Source organism: Camelina sativa, chromosome 5 (assembly GCF_030686135.1).
Source record: "Camelina sativa cultivar CO46 ecotype springtype chromosome 5, ASM3068613v1".
Lineage (NCBI taxonomy): Eukaryota > Viridiplantae > Streptophyta > Magnoliopsida > Brassicales > Brassicaceae > Camelina > Camelina sativa.
This window is the reverse complement of record NC_141884.1, coordinates 5,871,886-5,890,408: the sequence shown is the minus strand read 5'-3', so window position 1 is coordinate 5,890,408 and position 18,523 is coordinate 5,871,886. Positions and strand designations below refer to the sequence as shown.

At 29.7% G+C, this 18,523-nt stretch overlaps 1 pseudogene across 1 annotated transcript; it reads left to right on the top strand.

Moving 5' to 3' along the window:
* The first annotated feature begins 1,630 nt into the window (after positions 1-1,630).
* Positions 1,631-11,234, top strand: LOC104788938 (uncharacterized; annotated as a pseudogene). The gene is made up of 8 exons (XR_015598038.1): positions 1,631-1,702; positions 1,812-1,832; positions 1,939-2,035; positions 2,907-2,983; positions 5,577-5,597; positions 5,704-5,729; positions 10,532-10,766; positions 10,884-11,234. The product of XR_015598038.1 is annotated as an uncharacterized LOC104788938 (transcript).
* The last annotated feature ends 7,289 nt before the right edge of the window (positions 11,235-18,523 follow it).

Genomic DNA, 18,523 nt, shown 5'->3' with positions numbered 1-18,523 from the left:
AGAATAAATTTAATTAGAAGATAAATATTGAAAAAGTTGATCGATCAAAAATTATGCGAGATCATCAGCTAAAAAAACAAACCTAGCTGTATCTTTATTTTCTTTTGCCCAAAAAAATAAAAATGCTGTATCTTCATTTTTGTTGGATTATTAAGGATCCTTATTCATCATCATCAAGTAAGTTGTAGGATGAATTGATCATTGATTTTGATATTATCCATTTTGGTAATCAAAGAGAGAATTAATAAACTAAAATGTAGTTACTTATTTTTATATGTTGCTGATAATTGTTTATATTTAATAATATATTTTTTTCCTTTGTAAACTAGATGTTCTAGTATCCAACATCGAGACTTCTTAAGCTTTGATGAGACAATATCTTTACTAAATACCAAATTAGTTTACTTATTTCTAAGTTAACTGGTTCCATAGGGTTTATTGGTTCTATGATTTTAATGGATTTGGAAATCCAGACAAAAGTCATATGTTATTCAATCATTGATTTTAAAATACTTATCAAAATGAAGTGTTATTGGTTCTATGATTTACAAATACTTGTTAAAATACCATGTTATTCATTTAATGATTTGTTTTTGGATTTCAAAATCCACATTATGTTTTAAATGGATTTGAATGGATTTGAAAGTGTAAAATAGAAAGATTCAAATCCAAGGATAAAACATGTTATTTCAAAATCCATGTGTTTTGATTTCTAGAATTTACAATTCCATATGGATTTAGAAATCAACTCTCCAATAACAGCCCAAATCAAGTAATTAATTAAGTTTGTTATTATCAAGTTAATTTATTTGAAAGATTCTAGTTAGGAATATACTAAAAAACGATTGAAAGTTATAAATAATTAAATATTACTCAGAAAAAATATTTTTCATATTATTTATTATAATGTTGAATTTTACATCAATTTTTCAAATGATATAAATATTTTACATTAGTTTTGAGAAATGATTCAAATATTTATATCAATTTAGTAAAAATGATGTAAGACTTATATCAGTTTTTGTAATTGATGTAAAAGAACATCAATTTTATTAATTGAAGCAAATATTTATCTCAATTGATACAAATTATTTGCATCAACAAAATGTAAATCATTTATTAAAGTGATGTAAATTATTTTTGCATCATTTAAAAATGATACAATATATAAAATAAATGATGTAAATCAATCATATTTTTGTAGTGAACTCACTCTGCACAAATCAACATCACACACACACACACACACCAAACAAACAAACAAAAAAAGCTCAAAAACCCTCCCTTTCTCAAAACCCTAAATCCTGCTTCAACACTTCATCTTAGTCGCCGTCTATCCAAAAACCAAGATTTCTTTTTCTTTGTTTTACGAGGAAAAACCAAGGTTTCTATTCTCTCATTTTATATGCTCCCTAGCTAGACTCTAGCTCTCGCTCCCATTTTTTTGTTTAGCTAAACCAACGTTCTTATGTTCTTTCTCTCTTTAACCTCTGTGTTTTTGAAAAAACCATCAGTTCTTCACACCTATTACTTTCTGGGGTTTTCGATACAACAATTAATAGATCGGTCGATGATATAGGTTTGTTTGTGTTCATTTTAAATTATTTTTTTTCACTGCACTACAGATCTGATGGCAAACAGGAGAAGAACGACCGCAAAAGCTTTGGGAAAAGCTCTTTTTGTAGCTGTTGATGATGACACGGTAAAACTTTATTTTTCTTCTTATGTATATTAGTGCAAAATAAAAAATTATTAATTCCTAATTACTAATACTATAAAATTTTAACTATTTTTTTTCTATATTTATACAGGTACCTTATGAACTCACGAAGGTATAATACTTTATTTTTATTTTTCTCTCAGTATCGTCCATTTACATTTAGCTTTTTTTTTTGGTGAATATTCATTGTTAACTCTTTGAATTGTTTCTAATTTCAGGATTTGCCTGAAGGTTTCCCTTACAAGTTTTGTTGGAACGATGTCCAAATAAATAAAAGAGTTGTTTTGCTGGAAGTCGTAATGCAAGGTTCCAAGGGTGAGTCTTTTTTTACTTTGCATCTTATAAAAGAGTTAAAATTATATAATAATTATATCAGATTTTCATCAAAACTAAAAAGTTAGTTTATCTTAAATGCCTTCAAACGTTAAAATTTGGCCTCGAGAATGATCCAATGGAAGGAAGACCCATTGCCTTGCCATAAGCTCCCTTGGGACTTTTCAAAAAGGTAGTATGGGTTGCGTGGTTCCTCACGCTGTGAAAGTTACGACGTTCTGTATGTATTACAGTCTCGCGGAACAAACCAAAAGAAAAATAAAAAAAAGAGAGAGGGAGGGATGCAACACGAGGACTTCCCGAGAGGTCACCCATCCTAGTACTACTCTTACCTAAACACGCTTAACTGATGAGTTCTGATGGGATCCGGTGCATTAGTGCTGGTAAGATACTAAGATGTAACGCCACTAGCAGAAAAAAACAAATTAATGTATACTATTATTTATAACTCTGCACAAATCAACATCACACACACACACACCAAACAAACAAACTAAAAAAGCTCAAAAACCCTCCCTTTCTCAAAACCCAAAATCCTGCTTCAACATTTCATCTTCGTCGCCGTCTATCCAAAAACCAAGGTTTTTTTTTCTTTGTTGCAAAAACTAAGGTTTCTATTCTCCTATTTTATATGCTCCCTATCTAGATTCTAGCTCTCGCTCCCATTTTTTTTTTATAACAAAACCAACATTTTATGTTCTTTCTCTCTTTAACCTCTGTGTTTTTGAAAAAAACCATCAGTTATTCATACCTATTAATTTCTGGGGTTTTCGATACATCAATTAATAGATCGATCGACGATATGGGTTTGTTTGTGTTCATTTTAAATTCTTTTATTTTTACTGTACTATAGATCTGATGGCAAACAGGAGAAGAACGACCGCAAAAGCTTTGGGAAAAGCTCTTCTTGTAGCTGCTGATGATGACACGGTAAAACTTTATTTTTCTTCTTATGTATATTAGAGCAAAATCAAAAATTATTAATTCCTAATTTCTAATACTATAAAATTTTAACTATTTTTTTCTATATTTATACATGTACCTTCTGAACTCCCGAAGGTATAATACTTTATTTTTATTTTTTTCTCGGTATCGTCCATTTACATTTAGCTTTTTTTTTGTGTATATTTATTGTTAACTCTTTGGATTGTTTCTAATTTCAGGATTTGCCTGATTTCCTTACAAGTTTTGTTGGAACGATGTCCAAAAAAATAAAAGGGTTGTTTTGCTGGAAGTCATAATGCAAGGTTCCAAGGGTGAGTCTTTTTTACTTTGCATCTTATAAAAGAGTTAAGAATATATAAAAATTATATCAGATCTTCATCAAAACTAAAAAGTCAGTTTATCTTAAATGCCTTCAAACGTCAAAATTCGGCCTCGAGAATGGTCTAATGGAAGGAAGACCCATTGTCTTGCCATAAGCTCTCTTGAGGCTTTTCAAAAAGGTATATTGGGTTGCATGGTTCCTCACGGTATGAAAGTTACGACATTCTGTATGTACTATAGTCTCGCGGAACATACCAAAAGAAAAAAAAAAGAGAGAGGGAGGGATGCAACACGAGGACTTCCCGAGAGGTCACCCATCCTAGTACTATTCTCACCCAAGCACGCTTAACTGCTAAATTCTGATAGGATCCGGTGCATTAGTGCTGGTAGGATGCAACACCGCTAGCAGAAAAAAACAAATTAATGTATACTATTATTTATAACTCTGCACAAATCAACATCACACACACACACACACACCAAACAAACAAAAAAACAAAAGCTCAAAAACCCTCCTTTCTCAAAACCCTAAATCCTGCTTCAACACTTCATATTCGTCTCCATCTATCCAAAACCAAGGTTTATTTTTCTTTGTTTTCTGAGCAAAAACGAAGGTTTCTATTCTCCCATTTTATATGCTCCCTAAGTAGACTCTAGCGCTCGCTCCCATTTTTTTTAGCTAAACCAACGTTTTAATGTTCTTTCTCTCTTTAACCTATGTGTTTTTGAAAAAACCATCAGTTATTCATACCTATTACTTTCTGGGGTTTTCGATACAACAATTAATAGATCGGTCGACGATATGGGTTTGTTTGTGTTCATTTTAATTTTTTTTCCACTGTACTATAGATCTGATGGCAAACAGGGGAAGAACGACCGCAAAAGCTTTGGGATATCAGTATATTAAAGCAAAATCAAAAAATATCAGTATATTAAAGCAAAATCAAAAAATATTTATTCCTAATTTCTAATAGGAAAAAAGATGGCTGCTACATGAAGTATAGGAAAATGTATGGTCACACATGCCAAGTATAATATTGTATCCTTAACTACACGAAGTATATGTATTGCATGATCACATGCATGAACTATATAACGTTATGTGGTCAACACCATAGACATACAATCCGGTACACTGGCGAATAATTCCGGCGAAGACCAATGTTAACTCCGGCGTTGACCAACATTGACCAAAAAAATTATATTTTAATTATTTCTATTAAATAACAAAATAATAAATTATTATATTATTATTTATGATTTTTCATGATTAGAAAACATTCTATTCAATATCTAAATATCTTAGGTATCTCTAATGTATTTATTCTTATAATTAATTAATTTTTATTTTTAAAGCTAAAATAATAGTTAAATAAAAATAATTAATAATTATTTTCAAGATGTATATAAATTTTATCTTGATTTTAGGATATTTTTGCAAAAGGATATAGAATAAGAGGATTTTTGCAATTGCCCTTATATTATATATTGAAAATAATTATGTATCTTTATATTTTATCTGTTAAAAGTAATTAGTGTTAATATTTTTGTTATTGTTTACATGTTATTAGGAGTATGTAAATTTTTTATACCAAAGAGTATCTAAAATTTTGTATACTCTTTATCATGCAAATTTTAAAGTAAAGAGTCATATACTCAAATCTTTTGCATATTATTTTCTAATGAAAGTAGTTGAATTTGATTTTATTGATTCTTGTAGTATTTAAAATTTTAAATAAGATGATGATCAGAGATTTACATATATAAAATCATTAATAATTACATATGTTATATATATATATATATTTCTTGAAAATAATTATTAATGATTTTATTTAACTATTAGTTTAGCTTTAAAAATAAAAAGTAACTAATTATAAAAATGAATACATTAGAGATATATAAATAATTAGATATTGAATAGAATATGTTTTCTAATCATGAAAAACCTTAAATAATTTATTATTTTGTTATTTAATTATAATTTTTTGGTCAATGTTGGTCAACACTGGAGTCAATATCAGTTTTCGCCGGAATCATTCGACCGGGGTACCGGATTGTATGTCTATGGTGTTGACCACATAACGTCATATAATTCATGCATGTGGCCATGCAATAGATATATTTCGTGTAGTTGAGGATACAATATTATACTTGGCATGTGTGACCATGCATTCTTCTATACTTCATGTAGCTAGCCATCTTTTTTCCTTTCTAATACTATAAAATTTTAAATTTTTTTTCTATATTTATACAGGTACCTTCTGAACTCCCTAAGGTATAATACTTTATTTTTATTTTTTTTCTCAATATTGTCCATTTACGTTTAGCTTTTTTTTTTGTGCATATTCATTGTTAACTCTTTGGATTGTTTCTAATTTCAGGATTTGCCTGAAAGTTTCCCTTACAAGTTTTTTTGGAACGATGTCCAAAAAAAGAAAAGGGTTGTTTTTCTGGAAGTCGTAATGCAAGGTTCCAAAGGTGAGTTTTTTCTTACTTTGCATCTTATAAAAGAGTTAAGAATATATAATAATTATATCAGATCTTCATCAAAACTAAAAAGTAAGGTTATCTTAAATGCCTTCAAACGTAATTTTATTTTGAATATATAATAAAATTTGAATTTTGAAAATCGAATATAAATCAGGCATTCAAACTTTAAAAACTTTTTTTTTATTATTTTGGTTCTTTATAATAAAGATTTTTAAAAGGTTAAAATATGAAAAATATTTTAAAATTTTAAAAAGTTAAATATGAAAAATATTATACCGTAGATACACAATAAATATTAAAAAATTAAGATGATATAGTGTGAGTTGAAATATCTCGGGACGAGATTACATAGGAGAACATGTTTTATCGATATTTATATAAATTAAAAATATCATTAATTCGGTGTTACATGGGTAAAATATCATTTCATTATTTTGTTAACACTGGTATCAGAGAATAGACATATCTAATTAACTGATTAAGTAAATATTATATAAAAAATAAATTATATTACAGAATTATATAGTTTATTTAATAATTATTATATAATTATAACATATTTAACCAACAAATACAACTTATAATTTAAATATTTTAGTTACAAATAATTTTGTCCCGCGGTGTACCGCGGGTTCTAATCTAGTGGTTCAATAAATAGAATAGAAAAGCAAGGGATCAAAATTCTACATCAAATATAAAATAAGTGGTAGTCTAAGTATATATTATTAACAAGATAAAATTGAAAAGTATGGACATTTTTACTTATAACTATATTCAGAGGGGTAGTAATGCAACAAAGAAAACTATAAGACCAAATGCGAAGAGAACAAAACCTAGAGGGACTGCAGAAGTAATAATAAAGCTACTGATTTATAGAAACTTAGATCATGATTATTGAGAGTTCTCTTAGAGATTCTCTTAACTAAAAGCTTAAAAGTAATAATAAAGAAAGAAAAAACTGAGGAACGTTGCTTTCTAAAGAAACAAAGAAACGTTACTTAAGACACAGGTGGCAACATCTAATTAGTTAATTTTTTATTTTTAGATTTGTTATTTAAATATATAATCTATATATAATAGCAAACCCATTTTTTTGTGTCAATTTTTAATCTAACGGATAAGATTAGTTCCACTTTTAATCCAACGGTTTAAATTTATTAATCGTGTCTTTCTGTCGCACCCTCATCTTTCAAAGATCACACCTCTTAATTTTTGCATCTCTTTGTTGTACCTTATGATTTCAAAAATCACATCCATTAATTTTTACACCTTTTTATTTAACACCTCTATGTATTACACCTCTTTGTTGTACCTCCATGTTTCACATCTATTAATTTTTACACCTTTACAATTCACACCTCTATGTCTTACACCTCTTTATTTATTATATATTTTTAATCTAACGGATGAGATTAGTTCCACTTTTAATCTAACGGATGAGATTAGTTCCACTTTTAATCCAACGGTTTAAAATTCTTAATCGTGTCTTTTCGTCGCACCCCCATCTTTTAAAAATCACACCTCTTAATTTTTGCATCTCTTTGTTGTACCTTTTGGTTTCAAAAATCACATCCATTAATTTTTACACATTTTTATTTAACACCTCTATGTATTACACCTCTTTGTTGTACCTCCATGTTTCACATCTACGTATTACACCTCTTTATTTATTATATGTAAACTTTTCTTGACTATATATTATATAATCTATATATAATAGCAAACCCACTTTTTTGTGTCAATTTTTAATCCAACGGATAAGATTAGTTCTACTTTTAATCCAACGGTTTAAAATTATTAATCGTGTCTTTCCATCGCACCCCCATCTTTCAAAAATCACAACTCTTAATTTTTGCATCACTTTGTTGTACCTTATGGTTTCAAAAATCACATCCATTAATTTTTACACCTTTTTATTTAACACCTCTATATATTACACCTCTTTGTTTTACCTCCATGTTTCACATCTATTAATTTTTACACGTTTACAATTCACACCTCTATGTCTTACACCTCTTTATTTATTATATACTTTTAATCTAACGGATGAGATTAGTTCTACTTTTAATCCAACGGTTTAAAATTATTAATCGTGTCTTTTCATCGCACCCCCATCTTTCAAAAATCACACCTCTTAATCTTTGCATCTCTTTGTTGTACCTTTTGGTTTCAAAAATCACATCCATTAATTTTTACACATTTTTATTTAACACCTCTATGTATTACACCTCTTTGTTGTACCTCCATGTTTCACATCTATGTATTACACCTCTTTATTTATTATATATAAACTTTTCTTGACTAAATATTATAGCAAACCACTTTTTGTGTCAACTTTTAATTCAACGGATGAGATTAGTTCCACTTTTAATCCAACGGTTTAAAATTATTAATTGTGTTTTTCCATCGCACCCCCATCTTTTAAAAATCACACCTCTTAATTTTTGCATCACTTTGTTGTACCTTATGGTTTCAAAAATCACATCCATTAATTTTTACACCTTTTTATTTAACACCTCTATATATAACACCTCTTTGTTTTACCTCCATGTTTCACATCTATTAATTTTTACACCTTTACAATTCAAACCTCTATGTCTTACACCTCTTTATTTATTATATACTTTTAATCTAACGGATGAGATTAGTTCTACTTTTAATCCAACGGTTTAAAATTATTAATCGTGTCTTTTCATTGCACCCCCATCTTTCAAAAATCACACCTCTTAATTTTTGCATCTCTTTGTTGTACCTTTTGGTTTCAAAAATCACATCCATTAATTTTTACACTTTTTTATTTAACACCTCTATGTATTACACCTCTTTGTTGTACCTCCATGTTTCACATCTATTAATTTTTACACCTTTACAATTCACACCTCTATGTCTTACACCTCTTTATTTATTATATATTTTTAATCTAACGGATGAGATTAGTTCCACTTTTAATCTAACGGATGAGATTAGTTCCACTTTTAATCCAACGGTTTAAAATTCTTTATCGTGTCTTTCCGTCGCACCCCTATCTTTTAAAAATTACACCTCTTAATTTTTGCATATCTTTGTTGTACCTTTTGGTTTCAAAAATCACATCCATTAATTTTTACACATTTTTATTTAACACCTCTATGTATTACACCTCTTTGTTGTACCTCTATGTTTCACATCTATGTATTACACCTCTTTATTTATTATATATAAACTTTTCTTGACTATATATTATAGCAAACCACTTTTTTGTGTCAACTTTTAATCCAACGGATGAGATTAGTTCCACTTTTAATCCAACGGTTTAAAATTATTAATCGTGTCTTTCTATCGCACCCCCATCTTTCAAAAATCACACCTCTTAATTTTTGCATCACTTTGTTGTACCTTATGGTTTCAAAAATCACATCCATTAATTTTTACACATTTTTATTTAACAGCTCTATATATTACACACCTCTTTGTTTTACTTCCATGTTTAACATCTATTAATTTTTACACCTTTACAATTCACACCTCTATGTCTTACACCTCTTTATTTTTTATATACTTTTAAACTAACGGATGAGATTAGTTCTACTTTTAATCCAACGGTTTAAAATTATTAATCGTGTCTTTTCATCGCATCCCCATCTTTCAAAAATCACACCTCTTAATTTTTGCATCTCTTTGTTGTACCTTTTGGTTTCAAAAATCACATCCATTAATTTTTACACCTTTTTATTTAACACCTCTATGTATTACACCTCTTTGTTGTACCTCCATGTTTCACATCTATTATTTTTTACACCTTTACATTTCACACATCTATATCTTACACCTCTTTATTTATTATATATAAACTTTTCTTGACTATATAAACAAGTTTAGAAAAATTGTTTTCTGGGTACTAAATAAAACTAAAGAATTGTTATATTGAAGTGTTTTTTAACTAACAAACATCAATATCTAATTCAAGGTAATTTTATATCTTTTCACTGCAAATGACCTATTAATGTTTCTTATATATGAGTGTACATGGCTTTTTAATATTTTCGCTATCGACCGTTAGTGTTTCTTCGGTTAGATTATTATTATTGTTAGTCGACACTACTAAGTTCATACATTAATCTTGGTTTTGTAAACTTGTAGTCTCTTATAAAATTTTAACCTTTTCTGGTTTTCCTAAGCGTACCATATTTTTTGCATGGCTAATGTTTTTAATTCTCAGTGTAAAGAATTATCATAAAGTTTTCACTCGAAATGTGAAATTAACAATGTTAGTCATTCCAAATGTTTTTAACAATGTTAGTCATTCCAAGTAACAATGTTAGTCATTCCTCGGAGCCATTCAAATGCCACTGATGAGGACGCTAGAGAAGCATTGCCATAAGCCATCTCGCCAACACTATATGAATCCATGACCACTCTTAATTATAGCCATCCAAAAGCTTTGGTTTTGAAATGACTGCAGCATAGATTGAAAAAGCTTATTATTACTAATCTTTTAATCCAAATTTGCAAACAATTACCAGATTCAAACTAACAAAGTCAATCAAAATTAGCTCAATTTCCATGATCTTTTACGAATTAACCTAAAAACATTCATTTAGTATAATCATTATACATTTATATATCTGAGGGTATTTACGGACATACAAAATTATAAGACCAGAATGCGAAGAGAATTAGACCTAGAGTGTTAGGGTTCTTGTTATGTTCATAAAACGCAAAGGGGGTCTGACTTACCAGGTATGATTCCAACTCTGTAAATTATTTTGAAGGCTCTATATATATCCCTAAGTTGTATAATTTTCCGGTCTCAGATTGGAGAACTATGGTTACACCTGTAGAATTGCGATACAAGGATGACGGTGATGTTCCTGGCAAACATTATCCGCATATAAGAAGCCCTAAGGATGAAGATTCTACGATCTCAGCGAAGGATGAGTATCTCCTCATGAAGAAACAAGTCCAAGATTCCAAGGTTTTTCGATTTATATGTTGATTCTTAGTAAATTTCTTTTATCTGCTTCGAGAATAATATTGGTTCATCATCTTGGCGTGTGTTTTTTTTTTTTTTTTTTTTTTTAAATATCTCTAGGGGTTTGACATCGATTTCACCAAGTTCCGCTGCATTTTCAATTACAAACCCGTTAATCTCGATGTCAATATTAAGCTTCCTTTGAAACTAGTACCAACCAGAGACATCATGGACAGCTTATCTCGGGAATCACTAGAGAGATTCAATGAAATAAATAGTACAAAATATGAGTTAGTCAAGGTTATCAAAGCCAATTTTCACGTCTCTCATGGCATCATGTTTTACATTACCTTTCAAGGGAAACTACTTAATGGTTATGACTCCAAAGTGTTCCAAGCTAAGGTCAGCTATGGTGGTATCCCTGAGTTTATCTCATGCTAACTCAGACCTGAGAAACTATGTAATTCGTGATACTTGGTCTATCTTTGTTTTCTTGTCTATTGAGCTGAATTAGAAAACTGGTAATAATATTGTATTTGGATTTGTTTTTGTCTTTTTAATTAGTTTGATGAGTCTTTTCCTTTGTGCTCTCTCTCTCTCTCTCTCTCTCTCTTAGGGTAGGCGGTTTTGACACTCTGTTGAATATTTTTTGTTACATTGATATTCTCAGATTGACACATGAGCCATCCAATGTCTCAGACACAATCTAGTACTTATATAATACAAGACCCATGCCCAAGCATGGAATTCTCATCAGCCAATATCTAGTACGTATCCTCAGAGTTTTTGCGTTTGTAGATGATTAAAACTATCAAAATCCTTCACCTGGCTAACTTTCACTTTTCTGGTTCCAAATAACAATCGCCGTACGTAGCTCAATACATATGATCATTATACAAAAATTCGAAAAGCTCTGACAAATTGATACGCATGTAATTCGAAAAGCTCTGATAAATTGATACGCATGTAAATTGATCTTTGGGATCGAAATCCCTAAGTTTAAATAATTTACGGTCTCAGATTGGAGAACTACAGTACATCCTGTATACTTGCTATACAAGGATTATGATGGTTCTCGGCAAGGTCTTATCCTAATATAAGACGCTCTAAGGATGAAGAGCCTAAGATCTCGGCGGAAACAATTAGAAGAATCCAAGGTTTTCATCTTATATATGTTTCATTTTCATGTTTGACCTCTTGGTAAATCTAGAGTTAAGAAAGCCACTTTTTTTTTATCTTTAGGGGTTTAACATAGATTTCACCAAGTTCCGCTGCGTTTTCAATTACCAACCTACATCTTGATCTTGATGACGACGACGTGTTTGGTGAACCAGAAACCACCAGAGAGTTTATAGACATGATGTCTCGTAAATCCCTAGAGGGGTTCAATGAAATAAGTAGTACAAACTATGAATTTGACAAGGTTATCAAAGTCAATCATCACTTCTCTGCTGGCATCATGTTTTACACTACCTTTCAAGAGAAGATACTTTCCGATGATGTCTTAAAAGAGTTCCAAGCCAAGGTCTGCTATTGCAATGATATCCCCGATTTTATCTCATGCCAACTTAAACGTGAGAAACAAGGTAAGTAGTGATGATTGTTTTCTTGTCTGTCATGATCAATTTGAAAGTTGAAGTTCAGACTCCATGTTTTCACAAAACATTTAATTTATTGACTGACTGTGACATGTATTTTAAAAGTTGAAATGCGAATTTGAGTTCGTTATATGTCCGTCCGTCGTCACTTGTAACGAGATTAAGCTCCAATTGTGATAGAGCAATGATTCTCAGTCTATTTCTTTTGCAAAGAAACAAGGGTTGTACTAGACCTGGACATAAAAATCAGACTCGAAAACCCGACCCGAACTGATTCGAAAAAAACTAATAATAGTTCACTGGACCCAAAAAGGTAAAAAAGTCTAGATGAAACAGTTGGTAAACTCTGTAATGCCGATTTGTTACTCGTAGGTCTTAAACTAGTCTTGTAAATCATGGTCGTTTTCTATTCGAACTAGGAAACTGTCACTAATTCATTGATCGTTATGTTTGAAGACAACTGATGCTAGAGAAGAGTGTATCTATTTGCTCATAACATTGTAACTAATCAAGATCACAAGCTAATTTTAAGTAAACAGCAGCACAACGGGTATCCATTATCCGTCTTGAAAAGAAAGAAAAAACTCGTTTCTTTACAAGTACCAAAAATTTAGCAATTACAATATTGAAATCTAGGTCATATAGTTGACAAAAAAAATTAACACTGTAATAAAGTTGACTTCAATCAAAAGTTTAACTTTGCGTGTTGAAGAAAGTCAAAGGTCCTCTGTTTTGAAGCATGCAATTAATTACCACTTTTAGCGACCAATTTAAAAGAGTTTTAATTACTAAACATGTGATAGCCACCAATATTTCTCATCGACCACTATGACCATTCACCACATGGTCCACATCTATAGTTTTATTAAATATATATTCATGCGAACAAATACAGATATATAGAGACAAACATGTAACATATGCATGCGCGGCTTCAAACATGATGAATCATTTTATAATATTGTAGAATGTATAGTTCGATGTATCGAATTTTGGTTCTGAAAATTTGGTGACTTTATTGAAGGTTTATGTATTAAAGGACCTACTGGTTCAGCATATGTGCATGTAGATGTCGATCCATGCATGCCTTTATTTGAGAAGTCTCACTTTTTCATCAAATTTGGATGAGTTTTGGAATCGCTAGCTACGGGGACAATCGTATATTCGTATAACCATATATAACAGTATAACACATAGGACATATATAGCCAAACATGGATTCATCATCATGTGTGCAAATATATATGAGATATTTCTCACTTCTCAGCATGGTATATTCGTATATATGCTATGCATAATGCATACTCCCCACTCGCTAATCTGTCAAATGCTCGTTTTTGCTCAATTCTATTGGTTAGTAATGGGCCAGAATTGTGTGTGACCACCACTAAAACTGCACAATCATAAACAATGCATAAATAAATTGAGGAATTTCTTTTTTGGATGCATGAAAATATGAAATGCTCAACTCTTTTGATGCATGAATCACGTATATCACACTAACTTCTATATATCTATACTTACTAGCTAGAATGCATAGCCCCTACTAATTAATACGCGGAATATCCCAATTATTTCAGCAAATCATTGGTTAATATTTAATTACGTCACAATATACTAATACTAGATGAAGACCCGTGCTAGAGCACGGGTTGAATTTTATTTTATTTATATTATAAATTTTTTATAAAATATAATTTATGTGATTGTTTTTAAAAGTTTTTTTGGATAAAACATTATGCAATAAAATCATATGCTAAATATAAAGACTTGAAAAAGACACATATTTTGTAAGTTTTATATTGTTAATGGTTCTAGATAAGTTTCGTGCTATAATACTGGTTAAATTTTATTTATTAATCTATCTTGTAACCCACTATTTAACTTGTAACCAATCAATCTATCAATTTTGTAATCTATCTTTTGTTAACGTTATGGTCTATTGATAAAATCTAGGGATAATATAAATTTGTAATATTGTGTTTAAAGATCTTTGGAAACAATGTCTGGTTATATAGAACTAAAATCTTCCAAAAATACAGTTTAGAATATCCATGATTTTATTTGTTACTATTAATATATCAATTATCCATTTGGAATATCCCTAATATTTATGTGTAACCAATTAATATTAATATTAATATATGGATTAATCTATAACTTATCTATAACATATTTGCAACCATTTGTAACCATTTATTAAAAATATAAAGTTTACAAAAATTATGTTGTGTACTTCCCTTTTTTATTAAAAAGGGGATTTAAGTAATACTTACATACTTATTTATCTATATATGGTTTAGGTCGGTGGTAGTGCTTTCCAAAATTTTAGGACTCTAGTAAAGATGGAAATCAATCCCAACGAACCCGATGGTCCAAATTCGATTAATTGTCTGCATTATAGATCGTAAAAGCATTATTTATTGGTCTAAGTGGGTTGTTTAGTCATCAAAATAACTAAACTAATGATATTAATGTTATGTTCTTATATTAACTATACACAGTATATAATATAATTAATTAATATCAGCATAATGCTTGATTAGGCGAATCATAAGAGAGTTTAAATCACACTCTGCTTGGCATGAAGTGCATTTCATGTGATTCTCGTGAATGGGAAAAAGCGGGGGATCATTCACGTCATTGCTTAGCTAGCTAGTTACTATTAACCGAGTGTACATGTCAATTAAAAGCTCAATGGAACTCCTAATTCAGTATAATAATTATTACTGGCCATGGATCACGCATATATATTTTGATAATCATATATATATATATATATATGATCATATAAATGTTATAACGGTAAATTAAAGCACGGCTCTGCTCGGGTGCTAAGTAAAGTTATATCATCTTCACGTGTAGTCTATATATGCATACGTACTTGGAATGTCTCATAACACATACTGTTGTATTAGTTAAACTAACTTCGAGCCTTCGAGACTACCCAACCCAAGGCTCAGCAGTTACTTGCGGTTGCTTCCAACTTCCAACCATAACCACACTCATAGCAATGGAGGTCCTACCACAATCACTCCATTTAGTTAATTAGTATGAAATTTATGACAACTAAAAATAACAATAATCTTCAATCATATATTACTTAGAGCAGCTCTATCGGTTTGATACCGTATAAGTATGCTAAATATAATACTTTAATCATCTTATAATATCTAAATTTTTAAATTTTAATTTTAATTAATTCAAAAAAAGAGTAACCAATCATATCAAGCCAAATATGAGAAACTTATTGTCAATAGTTTCCCATTGTTTCTCGCAGTTTTTCTCATTATTTCTCCTGCGAGAAACGTTTCTGACCTTCTCTCCTCTTCTCTCTTCCTTTTTTTTAAAAAAAAATTTCTAATGGTGAAATTTTTTGGCGTTTTAGCATTTCTGGCATTGTAAATGTTTTATGAAGTTTTTAACGTTTTTGCCATTCTAAATGTTTTATGAAATTTTTTTTCCCTTAAATTAGTAATCTTATAGATTATGTACAGCCTTGTAGTAGTTTATATTATGTTTGTTCAATTATTTACAATAGCATAAATTTATTATTCCTTTCTAACTTAGTACAGTAGTAGTTTCTTATTTTTATCATTAAAAGAGTTATTTCAAATTTTGGCTAAAACGAAATATTTTTTTTTAATCTATAATCATTAAATATTTGCAATCCAATACAAGTTTCACTATATAAGTTGATTATTTTTATATTACATATATTTTGCAATTTAAATTTCGTAGTTTTTTATTCACAAATTTATCCCATAGTGCGCTTCAAGGCTAAATGATTTTTCCAAGTAGAAACTTCAAGGGGAAGAAAAAAGTGTAGAGTCTTAAAATATGATGTTTTACCTAAAACACACAGATTAAGAAGTCTTTACTTTTAACAAGTTTAACCAATCAGAAACAATACTGCATAATATAAATACTAAATTAATCTAAAAACTGCATAGAAACTTGAAAACATCTTATATTATGAAACAAAAAACTTCTCTAAAACATCTTATATTTTGAAACGGAAGGAGTATTGAAAAACGGCCATATAGTTTCCATCTGGAAACTTCTAAGAATAACGTGGATTAGAATGATATCATACTCTTTGATCAAAAAAAAAAAAAAAAGAATGATATCATACTCAATTAGAATGAGAGCTATATATATATATATTAATCACGATTCACGCAGATTAAAAGGGGCTAACTAAGAAATGTGGGTCACTCACTTGCCTGCCAAAGCTGGCCATATGAGAGCACTTTCTAGGAGAGTAGTGGTACCAACTTCCCTCTCTATACAATATTTCGATCCAAATCATTGGTTTCTCAACTCTATCATCAAAAGAAACATTCATTATTTAGGTTTTTTTTATATAAATTTATTAAGCTATTGTAAAAAAATAATAAGCTTTACAACAGAGCCGTAAATTTGTAATGAGCATTTAAAAGTATTGGACTTATAACACTTTTTAAAGTACGATAGACTAAAAGAAATGCAAATCTTTTTCGAATGGTCATGTATCGATAGCAATCGTTTGCTAGTTATTTTTTTTTTGGAGTATTAATTAATATATATTTCGCTAAATATATTTATTTTTTACAAACATTTTATGTGTGGTTTATAATATATTTTCAATATCTGATTTCTAAGTTAAACATGTATCAACGTACGTTAACACATGTATATGGTGTTGGTTGAAATGGACTCATCATATGAATTGGACGCAAACGTGAATTTATCATATATAAGATAATCAAGGACATGCATAAGTTTGGTTGTTATGATTTTAGCGCTTGTTTTTACATGGTTGCGTGATATTAAGATTCTGGATTCGATATTTCACATCCACCTTGTACAGTTTTAATTCTGAATTTTCTTCTGCAAAATATGATCATGCATGGCATGGCATTTTTACATGCTTCTCATCATAGGCATTCGATCATTATTGTTTTCCAGTCTCTCTTTATAAAATATAGATCGGACATGTGCATCTATTTGGGAACTTAACTTTTAGCAAGTGAGTTTAATTATTAGAACACTTGATTGTAGTCACTAATCACTAATCATATCGTTACAACTCTAATAATTGGACAAAACTTTCGTTGTATAGCCTTTTTGTGATTTTTATTCTCCTTTTGTAGATTAACTAACCAACCCCACTTTTCTTTGTTCCACTCCATCTTAAAACGCTCGTTGGCTTTTTCGATATTTAATCAAGTAACATATTCTTCCAACCATATTTTATTATTGTCAGGATTTTGTTGCTATAATAAAATATAAACATATATATTTGGTAGTGATCTTAAAAAAAAACTTCAGCGCTCGTAATTAGAAGTTGAATGATCAGTAGTCAAATTTGCAAAAGACAATTCTTGATTAATGTATACTAGCAGAGAATTCGTTGTTGTCATTGGTCATGTATTCTCGGTTTATTAGTCGATAACCATTCAAACTTCGTTCAAGAGTTCTGAAACCCATTTTCTTCCTTCTCACCCAAGATGTTACAATATCATGTCAACTACGATGGACTAAGATCTACTGGTTTAAGTTTGAACATGCATGTGGTTCTTTTCTAACCTGAGCATAATTAAGTTATTACATCTTTTAACATAATCATACAGAAAAAAAAATACTCTCTAATTTCAATGCTTAGATTCTGGTTCTTGCTAATTGTTCCAGTCTGTTATAACTTAAATTTCTTGTTGTTGGCAAAAACAACACTTACTTTCTTGTTGTTACTCGGATCTAAATATTTTCGTTAGTTAAGATTAGACGACACCTGTAATTATCTGCCTTCAATTGTAGCTTGAGTAACCGCCAACTAAACTTATAGAATTTGTCTTATAATGAACTTCACTTGTTTTAGCCCCTTTTCTTTTTTGTGTCGACCACCTTGGTTTATTACTTAATGGCTGAAAATATGACTTTAATGACACATGCATGTTATCAAGAATTTAACTTTTATTACTAAGATTATATAATATTGGAAACATTTTTGTTCTTAAATTTCATGTCTGTACGTTGAGGACAGCTAAATTGTTCCCATGGGATAGTTTTATATGCATAATGTCAACACTAGATCACGTCAATATAATCTACCTCAAGAAGAGAATATATATATTTTCATCAATACATATAAATATAGATGTCTTAATCCTTTACCTCCTC